At 43.8% G+C, this 18,867-nt stretch overlaps 1 long non-coding RNA gene across 1 annotated transcript in view; it reads left to right on the top strand.

Moving 5' to 3' along the window:
- The first annotated feature begins 3,301 nt into the window (after positions 1-3,301).
- The window catches only part of LOC119087566, a 43,324-nt gene continuing 27,758 nt past the window's right edge, over positions 3,302-18,867 (top strand). The window contains exons 1-2 of the long non-coding RNA XR_005091027.1: positions 3,302-3,386; positions 4,110-4,205. This is a non-coding gene — a long non-coding RNA (uncharacterized LOC119087566). The remainder of the gene's footprint in view (positions 3,387-4,109; positions 4,206-18,867) is intronic.

Raw genomic sequence — 18,867 nt, 5'->3', positions numbered from 1 at the left:
TTCTCTTCTTTCCTCTTTGAAAACTTGGTGAGATCTAAGTTAGATGTCCCTCCACCCTGCAAACCTCAAACTCTCATCAATGAATTTTTTAACCTTTTTTGCATTTTCAGCATTTTTTGTAGATTTGTGGTTTTCTCTTGAAGTTCAGAATAATCTCTTTATGCATATCTAATAATGTTTTACCCATTTATTAACTTTTGATTTCAAATCTTACATTTTTGTTTATAGATGGTATATCTCTTTCTTTTTGATATGTTTTGCTTTTAATTGTCTTGTCTTTTTAAAATTTATCTTAAAGTTACTTTTATGTATATATTTATTTACGTGTGTGTGTGTGTGTGTGTGTGTGTGTGTGTGTGTACTGTGGCATACTATAGAGATCAGAAGACAACTTGTGGACTGGGAGTCAGTTCTCTATCCAGGTTGTCAGGCTTGCTGGCAAGCCTCTTTACCTGCTGGGCCAGCTCACGTACCCTTTTAAAAATTTCCAAGCAAACCATACTTATTTTATATTTTGTGTTAGATGACAATCTGAAGTCTTTATGTATGTAATAAGGCTGGTGTAGGTTCTGCTGGCTTTTGTTCATGGGTTATATTTCCCTGTGCATTGTGTCTTCTTCTTGTTTGTTTTTTTTTTTGTTGTTGTTGTTTTTTTTTTGTTTTTTGTGGGACAGGATTTCTCTGTATAGTTTTGGTGCCTGTCCTAGATCTCACTCTGTAGACCAGGCTGGCCTCAAACTCACAGAGATCTGCCTGCCTCTGCCTCCCGAGTGCTGGGATTAAAGGCGTGCTCTACCACTGCCTGGCTGCATTGTGTCTTCTTTAACATAACAAGACAAACTGGAATTTTGTAGGAATTGTCTGAGTTCTGGATTGAAGATGTTTATCTAGGTATTTGTATTTCTTTTTACCAGATGCCAAGGCACCATTAATGAAGTACCCTCATTAAACTTGAGGTTTTGTGGAAAATCCAGCTAATTTCATTTTGAGCTTCAAATACCTATTATGGTCTGAGTTTGTAATTAAAATTCTCAGGAATGTTTGACATTTCCAAATGCTGAAGGACACTGTCTTCAGTGCTCATACCCCACCCTTGCACTGGGAACGTGGCCCTTTGAGTCACAGGCTTTACACAGGTGTAGATTTCCCTCCAGACTCACCATGACAGATGGTCCAAAGTCTGTCTCTCTTATTTTCTGTAACCTGCTGGGACTGAAGTCACCTGGGATTGACAAATGTTCTTGAGGATAATTTGTTCCATTGATCTCTGTAGGGTTCTTCTTCTAAAAAGATTTTTATTTTTTTAATAAAATTGTGTGTGTGTGTGTGTGTGTGTGTGTGTGTATGAAAGCAGATGACTTTGTAGGTCAGAAGATGTCATCAGATCGCATGGAGCTAGAGTTATAAGCAGTTGTAAGCTGCCCCACATAAATGCTGGCAAAGGAACTCTGGTTTTTAAGGGCTGTGTGTGCTCTTAACCAAGGAGTCCTCTCTCCAGCCCCTAAGTTTCCATTTTTGCTTAGCTTTGTTACTGGGAAATTCTGATTCTTATTTGTTTCTACACTTACTGAGCACAGTGAGAGAGCCTGTCAGAATACCTAGTCTGGTGCAGAACTAGCAGCAGGAGTTTGAGCTAGGCCCCAGACTGCTTCTCAGTTCTTAAACAATCTGGGGGTTGTTTGCTCAGCATTGACCGGGGAAACTGAGGCTCATGGAGGTCATACAGAGAATAAGCACTGGAGCAGAGGCCAGTTCCCTTCTTGCTTCCATACTACTCTAGTTCCCAGGCTTTCTCTGTTCAATGTAATTACAGCGGCTGGGACATTCCTGCAGTGCAGAAGGCCACTGAAACTCGAAGGACTGTCTTACTTTGAATCTCCTCTCACCATGCAGTCCAGCTTCTCACCAGGGCTCCCCCTTTTATTGAGGTGGAAGACCCTGTCAGAACTGACCACACTGATAAGTAGGCTTCCTAGTTGCCGCTTTTCTGTCTCTGGAGAACTATGATGAAGTACAATTTCATCATCAGAATGTCATCATTCTCCTACTCCACATGGTATTCAGAATTTCTTATGATTCCACAGACCCCTAGAGAGGAGTGTGCACTGTAGTATGCCTCCTGCCTGACAAGACCCTTCCTTCTTTTTGTCTTTCTTCCCTACCTGTCTCCCCACCCCATCTTATACAGAACAAACTCTAGGGACCAAGCGTCTAACAGACGTCACCACTGGGACATCAGAAGCGTACATTCTGTTCTCCTCTCAGACTTGGAAAGGACTGAGGCCAATTAAAAGTGAACTTTTAAGAGAAATGAACATCTTGTATGCCAGGTTTCAGCTGAATGTCACCACAATTGCCTAAATTATAACTATCAGAATAAAAATGCATTCTAATTATGGAAATGCCATTAGAAGGAGCTCCTTCTGCCTGCAACCAGCTTAAAAAATGACTACCACCCACCCCTTCCTCCATCCCATCTCCCAACAGCAGTTCTACATTTCAGAGAGATTGAAAGGTGATATCCCACGGTGAAGAGAACTGTACCCCAGTCTGGGTTTGGATCCTACTTCCATCATCTTCCTACCATGTGGTCTTCAGCAAAAGCCATTATCTCTCTCTGATCTTCCTCTGCGTAGTTATACAATATAGACAACCATACCCAGTCCATGAGGTTGTTGGAAAGATTCAACAAAGGGTGGTACATACAGAGGTACCTACTACTTGGCCTGGAGCATTTTGAACTCCTGAGTGGAGCAGGTGTAGGGGTGGAGGAGTGGATGGGCAAGGCCCATTGTGTTAGAGACTTAGTACTATTGGGAGGGAGGTGGTTGAAATTTTAAGAGGAGGTGCCCAGGGGAAAGTCTTTGGGAGTTTGGCCTTCAGGGGCATAGTCTAGTAGTCTCTCTCTTTTTCTCTCTTTTTCATCACAATTGTCTTAGTTAGGCTTTCTATTTCTGTGAAGAGACACCATGACCATGCCAACTCTTATAAGGAAAACGTTTAATTGGGGCTTGTTTACAGTTCAGAGGTTTAGTCCACTATCGTCATAGTGGGAAGCATAGTGGCATGCAGGCAGACATGGTGCTGGAGAAGGATCTGAGAGTTCTACATCTGGATCTTCAGGCAATAGGAAGAGAATGTCACAATAGACCTGGCTTGAACATTTGAGACCTCAAAGCCTGCCCCCTAGTGATGCACTTCCTCCAACAAGGCCACACCTCCTAATAGTGTCACTCCCTATAGGCCTATGGGGACCATTTTCTTTCAAACTACCACAACAACTATGAGGTAGGCAGTTTTATTCCAGTGTGTGCTGTGTTATGCTGTGCTGCCCCAGCTCCAAAGCTATAGGGCCATTTGGATATAGACCAGAGCCTGAAGAGCTGGTAAGCTGATTATCTTTGGTATGTGTTACACTGATATCAGGCTCTCACTGTATTTCTATTATATTGACATTTCTTACATGTTGGGCGAATGTTGTCTGTCTGTGTTAGTGAGCCTTCTAACATGGTGACAAAATACCTGGAGAAGCCAACTGAAGGGAGAAAGGTTCATTTTGACTCATGGTTTCTAAAGTTTCATTTTATGGTTATTTGGCTCCTTTCCTTCTGGTCTTGTGGAAAGGTAAAGCATCATGGAGGATGGACCGTGCATTGGGACGAATCTCTCACTTCAGCTGGGAAGAGAGGGAGAGAGGGGGAGAAAAAGGAGGTGGAGAGGCAAGGAGAGAACAGGAATTATGAACTGAAACTTCAACTTAGGAACTAAAAATTTAATCATAACTTATTTTCCAAAATGCACATTCTGTTCTGTATTGGGAGCCTTTGTATGTCTTTTGGAATGGCTTTGTTATGTGGACCTGCCTTTCATCTGTAGATCATATGATATCTGGGTATTTCCCTTGACAGTGTAGCAACTGGGTTGAGATGAACTGCAAATGTAACTGTGCAATGTATTTTGAAAAGAAGTAATGTAAAAGATCTCATCAGCAATTTCTATATTGATTACATTTTGAAATGATACTATTTTGATTAGGTTGGGATAAATGAGTTATGTTATTGTAGCTAATCTTATTCCTGATATGGACCATAAATAAATTGATTTCACAGATGTAAAGAGCAGAATCATGGTTACCAGAGACAGGGGAGGATGGAGAGAAGTGGGGGATGCAGAGAGGTTGGCCAATGGGCACCAAGTAAAGCGAGGTAAGTGGGTAAGTTCTGCAATTCTATTGTGTATTAGAGAGACTAGAGTTAAGAATAATGAATTGTATAGTTCATTAACCTAGAGCTGATGTTTGAGGTAAGGAATATGCTAATTATACTAATTATTCTGATCTTCATAAAGCAATATAAATTGTATTGTATCCATCAATATGTTACTAATTCTATGTCAAGTAAAATGAATTGTAAAGCTATAGTTAATTTTAACCTTAGATCCTACTTTTGAATGCGGATACCAGTACACTTAAGATTCTGTATGTGGCTAGCACTGGTTTCCCATGGGCATGTGGTCCCAGAGGCTAGAGACACTGGCTTAGTGAGGGGAGCAGGTCTGGGTTTCAGCTCCAGGTCTGGGTCTGAGCATCATAAGTTGGCTGGCGTTTTCACCTCCCTCTGTGCTCTCTGGGCCTGTGGCATGTCTGGTGGGGGACTGTGTGGGTCTCTTGGTTTTCCTTATCTGTAACCACATGGTTATGGTCTTCTGGAATCCCAAGAGTTTATTGCCATGTGATTTGAATGAGCGATGTCCCCGTGGGCTTGGGCATTTATTTGAACATCCGGTCCCCGGTTGGTACCAGTTGGGTGGGTTTAGTAGGTGCAGTCTTGCTGGTGGAAGTCCATCACAGGGGACAGGCTTTGAGATGACGTAGTTCCACTCCACTTCCAGTTCACTCTTTGCATACCTGTCGAGGAGAGAAAATCTCTCAGCTTCCTTCTCCAGCCAGGTGTCTGCCTGGCCTCCATGCCTCCCCAACCACAGTGGACTCTTCTCCATTTGGAACCGTAAGCTCAAAGGTACGATTTCTTCCACAAGCTCCTTTTGATCATGGTATTTTATCACAGCAACAGAAAAGTAACTAATATAGTTGCTATCTGCTTTTCATTTTTTCTTTGCTATCCAATATATATAATTGTAGACTATATATGGGATTTAAATAATATGCAGCTGCTTTAGTGGGGGTTTTAGGAAGCAATAGAAATAAAAATGCACATGTTTGATCTATCATCCTGAACTGGAAATCCTAAATACTTTTTGATTCTCTCTTGATCAAGTCTGCTTTGTATCATCATTTCCTAAGAGGAAGATTGCATTAGCCTCTTCCTGGCTGGAGCTACAGGCTCTCCCTGGCTCTCCCCAGTTCTCTCTGCTCTTCCCAGCTCTGCCCTCCCTAGCTCTGCTCTCCCCAGCTCTGCCCTCCCTAGCTCTGCTCTCCGCAGCTCTGCCCTCCCTGACTCTCCCTGTGCAACACTTTCTTTTAGGCCAAAAATCTGATTATATGGCTTCTCTAATATCTAGCAGTTTCCAAAGCACAAACAAAATACCCAGGCTTCTCAGCATGACCAAGAAGATTCTCTATGGAATAACTTTTGTCTGTCTTTGTCTTATCTGCTACTTCCACTTATTATCCATCATCCCATTGACACATGCTAGACCATTTAATGTATGTACACACACACACACACACACACACACACACACACACACACAACATGTCTTTTAGTGCATGTTCATGTAGACATGCTGTTAAGTATAAGACCATGTATAAGCACACCAGCTAATGTGTATATGCATAATATAACATGCCATCTAATATATGCACATAGGGATATGTCAGTATATATATATATATATATATATTTACATGTATACATCATGGTCTTTTAAAAATTATTAATTTATTATTTATTTATCTTATGTATGTGGGCATTTTGCCTGTATATATGTCTGTGTACCATGTGCCTGTGGAGACCAGAAGAGAGCTTAGAATCCCCTGGAATTTAACTTGGATTCTCTGGAAGAGCAGCCAGTACTCTTAACCACTGAGCCATCTCTTCAGCCCCCACATCATGTTATTTACTGTGTATATGCATACAACGTGTCCTTTAATCTATGCACATGTGGACAGCATGCCATTAAATGTGTGCACATATATAAAGCATATGTGTATATGCAAACAACATGACACTTAATGTATACTTATGCCCACAATGTGACATTCAGTATAAACATATGTATACAGGATGCACATTAGTGTACATTCACATATATGACAAGCCATTTCATGCAAGTAGACAGAGACAAAGTGCGATGTCACGTCTCTGCTTTGTCATTGCTAGGCCTTTATCTTCCTGTCTGCTCCACTTGGCTAACTTCCCTATTGATGACACAGCTTTCTGCACCTTTGCCAGACTCTGCCATTGGGTGAGCAGCTGGTGACTGAAGCACATGTCTTACCTGTGTAATGACAAGGATGGCTAGCCTGCTTAGGACATAGCAGATACCCTTCTGAGCCCTGTTACATGCTTGAGCTCCTTGCTACCATCCTCATTTTCTGAGCAAGAAAAGGGAGGCATGGAGAGGTGCAAAGACTTTCCTGTGTAAACCAAGGAGTGGGCAGCTGGGCACTAGGGCGGCTCACTGCACACGTGAAAGGTACCTGTGCTTTCTCACACTGTGATTGCTGGCTCATGAGTCTGTGGCCCTTGCTAGACTGGTAATAGCCAGAGGCCAAGGACCTGTCTTCTGTTTAATCTTTGTTGCCTTGCACAGGACTTCAATGTATATTTATTGAGCAGATCTTTTATACCCAGATCATCTTATCATGTCCCATCCCATCTCCCTAATGAACACTGCAGTCCCCCTTTATACTAGTTCTTCAGAAAACTGTGGCTGTTAGCTTCTGTTGGTGCTGGAAGAGAGAGACCCATCCAAAGATATCATGAGTGATTTCTCAGACACTACTTAAACTTCTGTGTGTCTCAGCAGGATGGTATTATTATTATTATTATTATTATTATTATTATTATTATTATTTTGGTTTTTCGAGACAGGGTTTCTCTGTGTAGCTTTGCACCTTTCCTGGAACTCACTTGGTAGCCCAGGCTGGCCTCGAACTCACAGAGTTCTGGGGCTCTGCCTCCCAAGTGCTGGGATTAAAGGCATGCGCCACCACTGCCGGGCCTATTACTACTACTACTACTATTTACTACTACTACTACTACTACTACTAACTACTACTACTACTACTACTATCTTATGAACTCCACTGGTTTAAACCATCAGAGAGGGTAAAATGTTGTGAAAAATTCTAAATATGCTCTTATTTACATAAAAATGTATTTCCCTCATTTTAGCATAATTTTCCTGTGAATCATGCCAGAAAATCTTAAGATCAAAGCTCCCCCTATTGCAATTCTCCTCCTTTTGGATGCCATGCCAATGAACCATGGGAGGAAGAAGCTTCTAGCATGTATAAAGGAATGCTTCTGTACAAGGCAGTCTGGGTGCAAAATACCCAAATTTGTGAGCTAGGAAGCTAGGGAACCTTGAGGAGAGAACAGACTGGCCTGGGCACAAGGTGTACAGGTTGGTCAAAAGTTGTTCTGGACACATGGTAGTTCTATGAGGATAGGTGTTGGTTAGTGTTAACTGTTGACTTCATAGAGACCAGAGTGACCTGGGAGATGGAGCTCTGCGTATGACTGGGGAATTACCTTGACTGTATTAATGGAAGATGGAAGACCTGACCACTGTGGGTGGTGCCATTCCCTAGGCTGGGATCCTGGACTCTATAAATGGAGGAAAGGAGCCAAGCAGCAGCAGGCACTTGTTACTCTGTGCCTCCAGACAGCAGATGCGATGTTATTGGCTCCCCTGACTCCCATCGTAGTGGCTTCTCTGCCCTGACAATGTGATAGATGGTAACCTGGAACTGTGAGCCAAACAAACCCTTTCTCCCTCAAGTTGCTTTTGTCTTTTTATCACAGCAACAGGAAGAGAAAGTAAGACAGTTCTGTTAGCAGATATGCCACTTCTTGCACATTCTCTAATTTGAATACAACACACCTTCTTGAAAAAAAAAATCCATCAACTGTTTATACTTTAGTATAAATAGAAGTCACAGAATCACAGAATTTTCCCCTAGAAAGAATACCTTAAATTATAATCAATTTTACTTTCTAAAAATGCAGACATTTTCTGAACAATAATTCCACCATGGCCATCCTGGCTGTTCTTTACCACTTCCTTTGGCAGGGAACTGATTGTCTATCATGTCTCCTAGGCCAGAGTCCTCTAATTGCTAAATCACATTGAACAGAAATCAGCCTCTCTTCAGCTTTCCACCAGCAGCCTTCACTTTCTTCTCTGGAGCAATTATGAAATAAATTGCTTCCCTTCTCCCATGACGACCTTGCAGGATGTGTGAGCTCCCCTGTCCCTTCTCTTCTTCTCCAGGGGGAATACCTCTGCTCCTTTATAGATCCCCTGTGGGACTAGCTTTGCATTCTCTCCACATTCTGGCCACCCGATCCCCAGTACATACTCCAATTTGAACAGCACAGCACTGAACATGTTCCCACAGATGTGGGCTCACTGTCAACACTTACTTCTACTGGAAACATTTGAAATTCAAGCCTGACCTCTCATGAAGCTTCCATAATGGAGGTCTATGTCCCTTAATACAGAAATTCCAGTTAGAAATTTATACCGGTAACTAAGTGCCTTTTACACATGACCACCCCTTGATTCATTTCTATAATGTGTTTTGTGATATATGCATTGATGTGTGTGTGTGCGTGTGTGTGTGTGCATGCACGTGTGTACATGTGAGCACCCTCATACTCATTGTGCGTGGATGTGTGTTGTCTACTTCTATTGCTTTCCACCTTAGTATTTGAGTTGGAGTCTCTCAATGAATCTGGAGCTCACTGGTTGGTCTACCCTGGCTGGCGAGGGAGCCCTGGGCATCCACATGTCTTTGTCCAACCCCTAACACTGAGGTTACAGGCATGTATCATCATGTCTGGCTTTCACACAGATGTTAGAGACCTGAGCTCAGGTCGTCATATATGTGCAGCAATCACTTTATCTCGGAAATAGCTCCTCAATACCCAATCATCATCCTTCTGCCCTTCCTTCCTCCCTTCCTCTCCCCCTTCTTTCTTTTCTTTTTAAAGCTTCAGGATAATTTTATTAGTCTTTAAAAGAAAAACTTCAAGTCAGGAAAGCTATAAATCTAAACAGCTGCCAGAAGGAAGGAGATGGAGATGAGGAAGAGGAAAAGCCATGCTATTTGAGTTAGAACAGAAGTCGGCCATGCCGTGGACAAGCAACCACGTGGTAGGGAAGGGGGCTGTAGGGGAACAGAGTGGAAGGCCAGAGTCTAAGGGGGGAAGTGCCAGCATCCAACAGAAAAAGACCCAAGAGAAGAAAAAGGAAAAGTCATTGCAGAACGATGGGCAGACCCAACAGGACCGCCCAGCAGCACTGGAGGGGCTGTACTTGCGTGGAACATTCTAGAAAGGAAAATTATTTTATCTCATAAAGGGATAATTACTCCTCCTGTCTCTTTAGTAGAACTTAGAGTGGATGTGCCTTCCAGTGGGGTGGTCTCTTAGCCAGGTGATTGACCTGCCTAGCTGAAATGTTAGGCTTCACTCAGGCCGGAGATCCCATTTTCTTTACCAGAAGGGAAGTTTGTTCTTAATAGACTCTTACTACTACCGCCACACTGCCCTCCTCTGAATAGCTAACCCCACAATCATTTAGGAGACATCCCAGTCCAAGTTCTTATAACTTTTTAATCTGATGGAGATGATGAGCATGGCCCTTGACCTTCCCCGTTAATCTACTCTTCCATCTAGGCGGGCATTGCATCTACTCATTCTGAGTCTTTCCATAGTCTCTGCCACATTGGACAGCTGTCAAAAAATGCAGTTGATTGATAGACTCACTGGGGCCTGGAAGTCATTTTCTGCTCTGCTGCACTTCAGAATCCAGCTGTGTCCAGTTGGAGCCAGATCCCGATCACTTATTTTCTCGGTGAACACAGACTCAGGTCTGGTGGCTTGCTCATACATGAGAGAAGATGAATTTCTCTTTGGGGTGTTACTGTCATCAACTCTTAGCTAGAAGGAAACCATGGCATATCCCAGTCTCTGAAGATCTCAGGATGTCCCCTCTGAGCCCCAGGAGTGAAAACCTCTCAGGTGAGGGTGTGTCTTAGAGGGGTGTGTATGTGTGTAAGGCACCTCAATGTATCAAACAGCTGCTTCCAATTGTGTGTTCTTAGGGGGCCTTTAGCCTCTCCCTCTCCTCCTCCTCCTGGCTGTCACCTATAAATCAAGCACCTCTTCTTAAAATTGTAATCACCAAAATAAGGGGGTGATTTATAGGGAATTCTGAAATACCAAAATAATCAGCGAACACTTCAACTTAATGACGGCAATAAGTCAAAAGGCTCTGTGCTCATCTGGGGAGGAAGAACACGTGGATCTTGGTGGCTTCCGAATGACAAATGCTCTCCTGTGAGTTGTAACAAATCAATTATCCACATGTTGAAAACCCAGCAACTCCCCCTTTAAAGACACACTCCTATGGATAGATTTTACAAAATCAAAACAAAAAACCTGTCCAAAATAACATCAGTCAGGGATGCGGGTACCCTGTGCCTGCAGAAGGTGTCCACAGAATCCTAGTGTGGGCAGGTAATGAAAAATCTACCTTCACCTGCTGTGGTGTTTTCAATCAAACCTGCTGGCTCCCACTAAGAGTCCTGTGGGGACATTCAATCTTCAAGTTGTCCCAGGTCCATTTGTCTGCTGTGTACATCTCATTTGAAGGAGAATGTCTTTTCTTTCGATGAAGGAAGAAGTCCTTCCTCAGCAGCTGGCTCTGAGATGGGAACCTGCATTTGCTCATTCTGTACGATCCTGTCTGTCAGGCTGCCCAGAAAGACTCTGTGCCCTTTCTCAGGTTCTCTTTTCCTCTCCTCCCACACTGCATCCATTTGTCACACAATACAACACCAACACATCTGCTGGAATGTCTCTTGTCAAAGCAGGCGGGGCTGGAAGCCATTCCTGACCTTCCCCCAGCTGGCAACTTTGTCAGATTCAAGGACTTGTAGAAGGTCATGCTTAACCACTTCAGGGTTAAGGGGCTTTGGCCATATCTGACAATCTGGGTACCACAGCAGGTAACACCATCCCCAGGAGAACTTAGCAAATGGGCACTCCATGTAGTGGTGTGCTCTGGAGGGTGGAGAGAGGGAGGGCATGCTCACCCTTCCACTGAGAACCCTGAAGGCATGGAGGGTACTTTGAGCAGTTACTGTGCATGTGGCTAAGTGTCCTGGCAGAGGACAGTTCTGGGAAGGCAGCAGAGGCCTGGTCGGCCTTGGGCCTGCACCTCAGGCTGTGCCAGTTTCTGTCCATCTGAAGCTCTGTGGAGCCTTCGCTGGCACACAGCATGTGGTGCAGCCTTTTCTTTTCTTTAGTGTGTGTTTGGGTAAATGTATGCTACAAGTGTGTGGGTGCCAGGAGAGGGCATCCGATCCCCCAGAACCAGAGTTCCTGACAGTTGTAAACTGCCCAACTCCAGGGCAGGAAACCACATTAGGGTCCTCTGAAAGAACAGGAGTGTTCTTCAGGCCGAGCCTTCCCTCCAGCACCCGCACCAACAACAGAACCAATTGTTGTTGGATATCAGAATCTGTCTTCTGCCCACTGTGCTACCTGGCCTGTCTTCCGCCCCCCTCCTACTCCCTCTGCTTGGCTTTCTCTGGCAGATTTCCCTCCCCTTTCATCCTTCCTCAGCTCCTGAATTTCTTCAATAACTTCCTTTATATTACACCCCCCCCTTCCAGTCTCAGCCCCTGGTTTGGATGCTCCATGAACAACTCTCATTCATCTATTGTTTCATCTGTTCCACACTTAGTTCTGTGTGTACTTTTGAGTACTTTTCATTTAATTAAAAATGTTGACAACATTGTATTCGCATACAACACACTGTGATTACATTCACTTCTCAACACCCTAGCCATCCTGCCTCACCTCTCCCACTCCTGCCGATGCCCCCTTCTTCTCAACTAGTCCACTTCCTCCTCTGTGATTCTCCTTTCCTTCCTTCCCTCCTTCCCTTTTCCTTCCCATTTCTTCTCTGGTCCCATGCAGGAAGTCACAGCTGCTGCACGTTCATGATTGCAATGGCGACGCCATTTCCAGAAGACACCCCACCCCCACCTTCCCATCCATCGGCTCCCACAGTCTGCCCACTTCCTCTTCTGCACTGTTCACTGAGCTTAGGGGCTGACACAGATGTTCCACTTGGAACCAAGCGGTCATTAGTCACTTAGTCTCAGCACTTTGCCGTTCTCTGACCGAGGCTGAGAGCTGGGTATAAATAATATTTACTTAGAAGGTACTTTAACGACCTGCCCATTTGATTAAACATCAGTAGTAGATTCCCTCATAGAATCTGTGACCTACCTAGCAATAGTCTTTTGACCTATTCCGTAGTGACAGGCATGTATTCCCTCCCGTGGAGTAGGTCTCAGATCTAATTAGCAAATAGTTGGTTACTCCCAGAACATGCCACTACTGCACCCGTGGGCACATCTTGCCAGGGAGGGACTACATCTGAGTGTGATCCTTTTCTCCCCCAGCAGCCTGCGCAGCGGCTTCTGGCATGAGTCAGCGGGGAATGGCTTCCAGCTCAGTTCCCATTTGGTCTGTGTCCTGAATCCAGGATGTGTGGTGTCTTCAGCAAGAGTCTTCCATCTTGTTCCCATGGGCATCCAAGAGCCTGCTATTTTCCGTGTGCGTTTTTTCATATGTCAAGTTGAAACAGTTATATTCAAACAGTTATGCTTTGTGAGGGTTAATCAGAAGCTGCCACAGTGAAAAGGGAGGACTCACCAGAGGCTGGATAGTCACTGGAGAAAAGAGATCTGGGATTTAGATCTGAGGGGTCACTCAGGTGAGAACAGGAAAGAGTAGCCCAAAACAAAGAAACAGAACGTGCAAAAGCTATGATGCAGAAAAGAGCCTGGAGAGTTCTAAAACTGAAGAGGAAATAATCAGAACCTAAAAAACAAACCAACAAACCCCTCACAGTAAGGACTCTGTGATGGGAGATTTCCTAGTGGAGAACTTACATTTTATGCCTGCATTCCTTCTGCCTCAGCGCCTTGCTGTTGTTCTGGTGGTCAGATGGCTGCTTCCCTCCCATAGTCCCTGCTTCTGCCCAGATGTTACCTCCTTCAAGGGGTATAACCTTTGACATGACCTGTATTAGTTACTTTTCATTGAAGTGCCTTGAGGAAACAACCCTCAGGAGAGACTTTGTTTACTTCCTTTCTGAACCTTTGATTTGTGGTTACTTCATGTTTCTGGGCTTGTGAGACCGTCATGGCAGGTGGGAGAGTACACTGGAGAAGTCCTTTACCTCATTGCAGACAGGAAGCAGAGTAAGGCAGGAAGGAGACGCTAAGGATATCCTCAAGAACCCGATGACCTACTTCCTCCAGCTAGGCCCCACCTCCAAAAGTGCTCACAAAATCCCAAAACAGCAGCACCACCTGACAACCGAATGCTCAACAATGCACCTGTGGAGGGTTATTTCATAGGGAAATCACATCTCTCTACCTGCCCAAATGTATGTGTATATATCATATCACTAAATGAGATTGATGTTGATTGGATGGCTCTTCATAGATCTTCCTCCATTACAATGGAAAACACACAAATACAATGTTCCCAGCACTCTGCAAACAAAATAAAATGGAAAAAAAAATGCAGGCATTTAATAAATGTTTTGTGAGTTAATGGATATGAGGGATAGGCTGGGAAGCAGAACATTGCTGAGGAAACATTTCATTATGATCTAGCTCTCACAGGAACAAACGCTAGAAGGGAGAGGGTGAACGTGTTAGAGCCATGCTGGGATATTATTAAGGGGAAGGAAAAAAGTGTGTGTAATGAGTATGTTTATTACGTGAATGCAAAGGCCAGAACTTCAGCTCTCAGCTCTTACGCATGCTAATATCATTCCTGTTTGCATTACTGGTTGGCCTAGAAACTCCTGTTACTTCTATGATAAATAAATAGACATATTTCTGCGAAAGGTACTCTGAATGAGCACTGCAGACCCCCAGGTATGGGCAGTGCTTGTCACTGGTGGTGGTGGCCCCACTACACAGACTCTGACCAGCATACATGGACTTTCCCATGACCACACCCTTCTGGAGGCTCCCCTCTGCCTGTTTTGTGCTTACACAATCACGTGGACCTCACCAAAGTTCTCTGTGGAGATCTGAAGTAGCAATGGCTAGCTGGGCCCATCTGCTTCTGTCTCTCTACAGTTGCTGTTCACAAAGAAGATGTAGTGTGATTGTTAGAGTCCTCTAGAAGTCAGATGAGACAGACAGCCAAGGTGAAATGTTGGGAGTGATGGAGAGATGGTTGAGATGTGCTACATCTATTTAGGGGATTGGGTTCATGTTAGAGGCCATAGAAGCAGAATCATTAAGATTTCAACCAGTTTCTAATTCTGTGCATCTATCTAGCTATCATCTTTCTATATCTATCTTATCTTTTTCATCTTATCTTGCATTTTCATCTATCTCTATCATCTGTCTATATCTACTTTATCTATTTTTTGTCTATCCTCATTTCTATCTTCTATCTCATCTGTCTATCTCTATTTTCATCTATCTATCTATCTATCTATCTATCTATCTATCTATCTATCTATCATCTACTTATCCATTCATCCATCTGGACCATGTACCCATCTGCCATCTATCTATTTGTGTTAGTTATCTTTCTGTTACTGTGACAAACAGAGATAATCAGTTTTTAAAAAGAAAGGGCTGTTTTGGTTCACAGTTATAACAGTTACAGCTCACCATCAGTAGATATGTTGCTTCCAGCCTATGGCAGCACATCATGGCAGGGTGTGAAGAAGCAAAACCACCCACTTCATGGCTAAAAAGCAGAATTTGGAGAGAAGAGACTAGGGGTCCCAAAATCTCCTTTAAGGGCACACCCCAGTGACCTAAGGTCTTTTGTGGCAGTGGGGACTCAACTGAGAGCCTCATGAGTGCTGTCAAGTGGGTCTACTTCATCCATAGATCCCACCTCTTACAGTCTCCACCATATAAGCCCCAGTCTTTATCACAGTTCTGGGGACTTTTAGCACTGTCTATCATCTACCCACTTTTCAAGACTACCTCCAAGCCTGTGGCTATAGATACAAAGAACTTATTGACTCTGGGACTTTGATTTCACACAATGTGGGAACTGCTGTTCCAGGGCAGGATGTCAGGAAATGAGTCTGGATATGAGACAAGGAAGCAAACAGAGCCTGCAAGGATCAGCCAGATGCTTGAGGCTGGAGTAGCACCTGCATTTATCTGTTCCCACCTCCAGGATTTCATTGGAGGAGAAGCTACTTTCCTGCACTCCAGATCCAATGCATGCCTGAATCAGGAGCTGGACACCAAAGAGTAAAGTCTAGCAGGGAGGAGCAGCTGCCTGCCTAGCTCTTGTCTTGCCTGAGTGAGGAGGGACAATGGACACACAGCAAGGGCACCTGAGGCCCTGCAGAGGCTTTCTGAGAGTGGGACAGAAGTCACCTGTCTTCTCTTCTTCCAAGTTTCATGCAGAATGTCTCTTGTGGCTCACACCAGCCCAGAAATCTGGAGGGGAAGGGAATTATGGGAAACAGAGTTTAGTTCCAACCTTGCTAGGCTGACAATTCTCATGCACTGTAGGAAAAGCTATGGTTATGGACGAGATACCAAGGGATTGTTGGTACCAGAAAAGATCATCATTCAAAGGATGAACAGAAGATAGAGATCCATCACGAAGAATGGGAAACAGAAATCGTAGAGGCAGCAGGTGTGTGTGTCTGTGTGTGTGTGTGTGTGTGTGTGTGTGTGTGTGTGTGTTTTGTTTCTGGTGTTACTGTGTGTGAGACTGCGTCCCTAAATGATAACAATGACAATGATGATAGAGGTGATTCTGATTTCCATGACTGGTATGTAAATCAGTAACTGGAACAGAGGCTGGCCTGTGAGGTTCTAGGGTACCAAGGAGGAGGTACCTCTCATTGAGATAGCGTTAGTAGTAATGGTGGTAGACATTTGATGGATTATTCCCTAGCTATGTGCCATTTGGTATGGGAGACACTTCGCATTTTGACAATGGCACTGTCTGCTTTGGAGCAAATTAGCTGAGTACCAATGCTGGTGAGAGGCGATGTTAACTCAGTATCTGCCAAGGGCCAGGTGTTTAGCTGAGTGCTCACAGTCTGTAAGATAGTGCTGTTGTCTCTTGGCTGCTTCATTCTGCCCTGCCAGCCTCTGGGAAGAGTCAGAGTCTGAGGTCCTGGCAGAGCAAAACTGTTAGAAATGTCATTAGCAAACATCTGCCACCATAGCGTGTACCTCTTTTGAAGCAAGATATATTTTAGGAGGTTGCATGGGCCTGTTCTGTGTGTGTGTTGGTGGGCGGGTGGCATTTGAACACACAGCAGCTGTTAATGAATGTCACACTAATTAGGACATTGGAGAGGAGCAGCTGCCCTGCACAGTGGTGACTTGGAATGACAAAGACATCAGTATCTAACTGATGCAGTTCAGGGCACCGAGTTCTGTCTGTGGGACAAAGCCAATGCTAAGGAACCCATGTAGACTCTGGAAGCATTGAACTTGGACATTCTTGGCTGGAAAGATTGCATGTGGTTGTCCAGGCAGATCAAACACAGTAGAGGATTTTCCCAAAGTATCCTTTGATTCATCAGGGATGGACTCCACATTCCATATTAGGTTTGATGCTTGGATGGCTGGATACTAGGAGCAATCTGGAGGCTGATCCCTAGTGACTTCATCCCTCCAGTGCAGCATGAGCAGTTTTTGGGTCTCCCCTTGACCTCTTCTTTTCAGGACCCAGGATTTGTCCTGCTGTCTTCCAGTTTTCAGAGCTCCTCCATGATTTCTACTCCAGGCTCTTGCCTTGAGTTCACTCTAGGATGTGATCTGGAAATAGAAGCGTTGTTCCTCTGGGTTGCTTTTGTCAGAGTGTTCTGCCTCAGCAACAGAAAAGTAACCAATCTGACGGACATTAAGTCTAACTCCTGGTACCAGCTTCTGAATTAGTTAACTTATTTATTTATTTATTTATTTTTGGTTTTTCAAGACAGGGTTTCTCTGTGTAGCTTTACACCTTTCCTGGAACTCACTCAGTAGCCCAGGCTGGCCTTGAACTCACAGAGATCCACTTGCCTCTGCCTCCAGAGTGCTGGGATTAAAGGTGTGCCCCACCACTGCCTGGCACCTTTTTTTTTTTTTTTTTTTTTTTAAATGTTGAGATAAAATACCAAGAAGAGTTAATCTGGGCTGATGATTCTAGAGGGATAAGAATCCATGATGGCAGAGAAACATTGCCTAGACTAATATTGAAGAAGTATCAACATGTTGTTTTACTAGTTTCTTAAAGATCTGAGAAGACCTATCATCAATAATTTAATTGACTGAAATTGTTCAGGAGATGCAACCAGAATCGACCCTTCCCCAAGTTGTCTGTTGCCATTTTACTTGGCACTGGTGGAGGCCAAGATGGGGTCTTGTGGGTGCTGTGAGTGCTTACTGGGTTTCTCACCTCAGCCACTAGGGGCAGCACAGAGCAATGTTTTTTGTTTTTTTTTAAACTGGGCCGATGTGTGTCAGACCTATTAAAGAGAGGCACCATTTCACTAGCTATTCCCAATCTCATGCTCATCCCTTGGGTTCCAGATAGAGTAAGGAACCAACAAAAGGCAGAAAGCTTAGGTTTAGAGTCTCACAGCTTTTGCGATTTTTATTCTTTACTCTGCAGTCCTGAATTGGCAGTGTGGCTCCCTACCAGCAAACCACAGTCTTCAGAGCTGTGATATGTGAAACACCAGGGTCTGAAGCTGGAACTGGGCCTGGAATTCCACAGGGCAAGGACACAGTTGATGTGCCGGGGGCTGAGGAAGGCTAGTTTGTGGCAGAGTAGCCGTGTGAGCCAAAGATAGGATCAGCCAGATATCGGGCTATGACCTGTGATCTCCAGGCAAACTTTATTAACATACAAATAAAGTATCACATTTCAGCACAAATAAAATATCACCACACAGTGGAACACTAGTAAAGCACCTAGGTTAATTTTAATATCTTTAAAATTTTTAAAATAGTTTTTTTATTTGCATATATTAATTACAAATAATATTGAGTTGATTGTAATATTTTTCATACAAGTATATAATTTATTTTTTATCACATCCACTCTGTTGTTTTGTTTTGTTATGTTTTTTGAGACAGGGTTTCTCCATGTAGTTTTGGCGCCTGTCCTGGATCTCACTCTGTAGACCAGGCTGGCCTCGAACTCATAGAGATCTGCCTGGCTCTGCCTCCCAAGTGCTGGGATTAAAGGTGTGTGTCACTGCTGCCTGGCCACTCTGCTATTTTTCCTTTTAACATCTTCAAAGGAAAGACTGTCAGTTACTGTCTAAAACTTCTCAAATAAATAACTGAGCTCTTAGATGGTTGATCAGCAATAAATTTTAGACAAAGAAAAGAAAAGAAAAGAAAAAAAAGTTAATTATTGTGTATGGTGGTTTGAATGAAAAATGTCCCCCATAGTACTGGGATCTGAATGCATGCTTGTTTCCCAGTTGATGGTACTGTTTGGGAAGGATTAGAAGGTGTGGCTTTGCTGGAGGAAGTGTGTCAGTGGAGGTGAGCTCTGAGAGTTAAAAAAACTCACACCATTTATAATTCACACTCTCTGCTTCATGTTTGGAAAAAAGATGGAAGCTCTCAGCTTCCTGCTCCAG

Source organism: Peromyscus leucopus, chromosome 1, assembly GCF_004664715.2.
Source record: "Peromyscus leucopus breed LL Stock chromosome 1, UCI_PerLeu_2.1, whole genome shotgun sequence".
Classification (NCBI taxonomy): domain Eukaryota; kingdom Metazoa; phylum Chordata; class Mammalia; order Rodentia; family Cricetidae; genus Peromyscus; species Peromyscus leucopus.
Note: the sequence above shows the minus strand (reverse complement) of the source record. Positions and strands in the feature narration are given on the sequence as shown.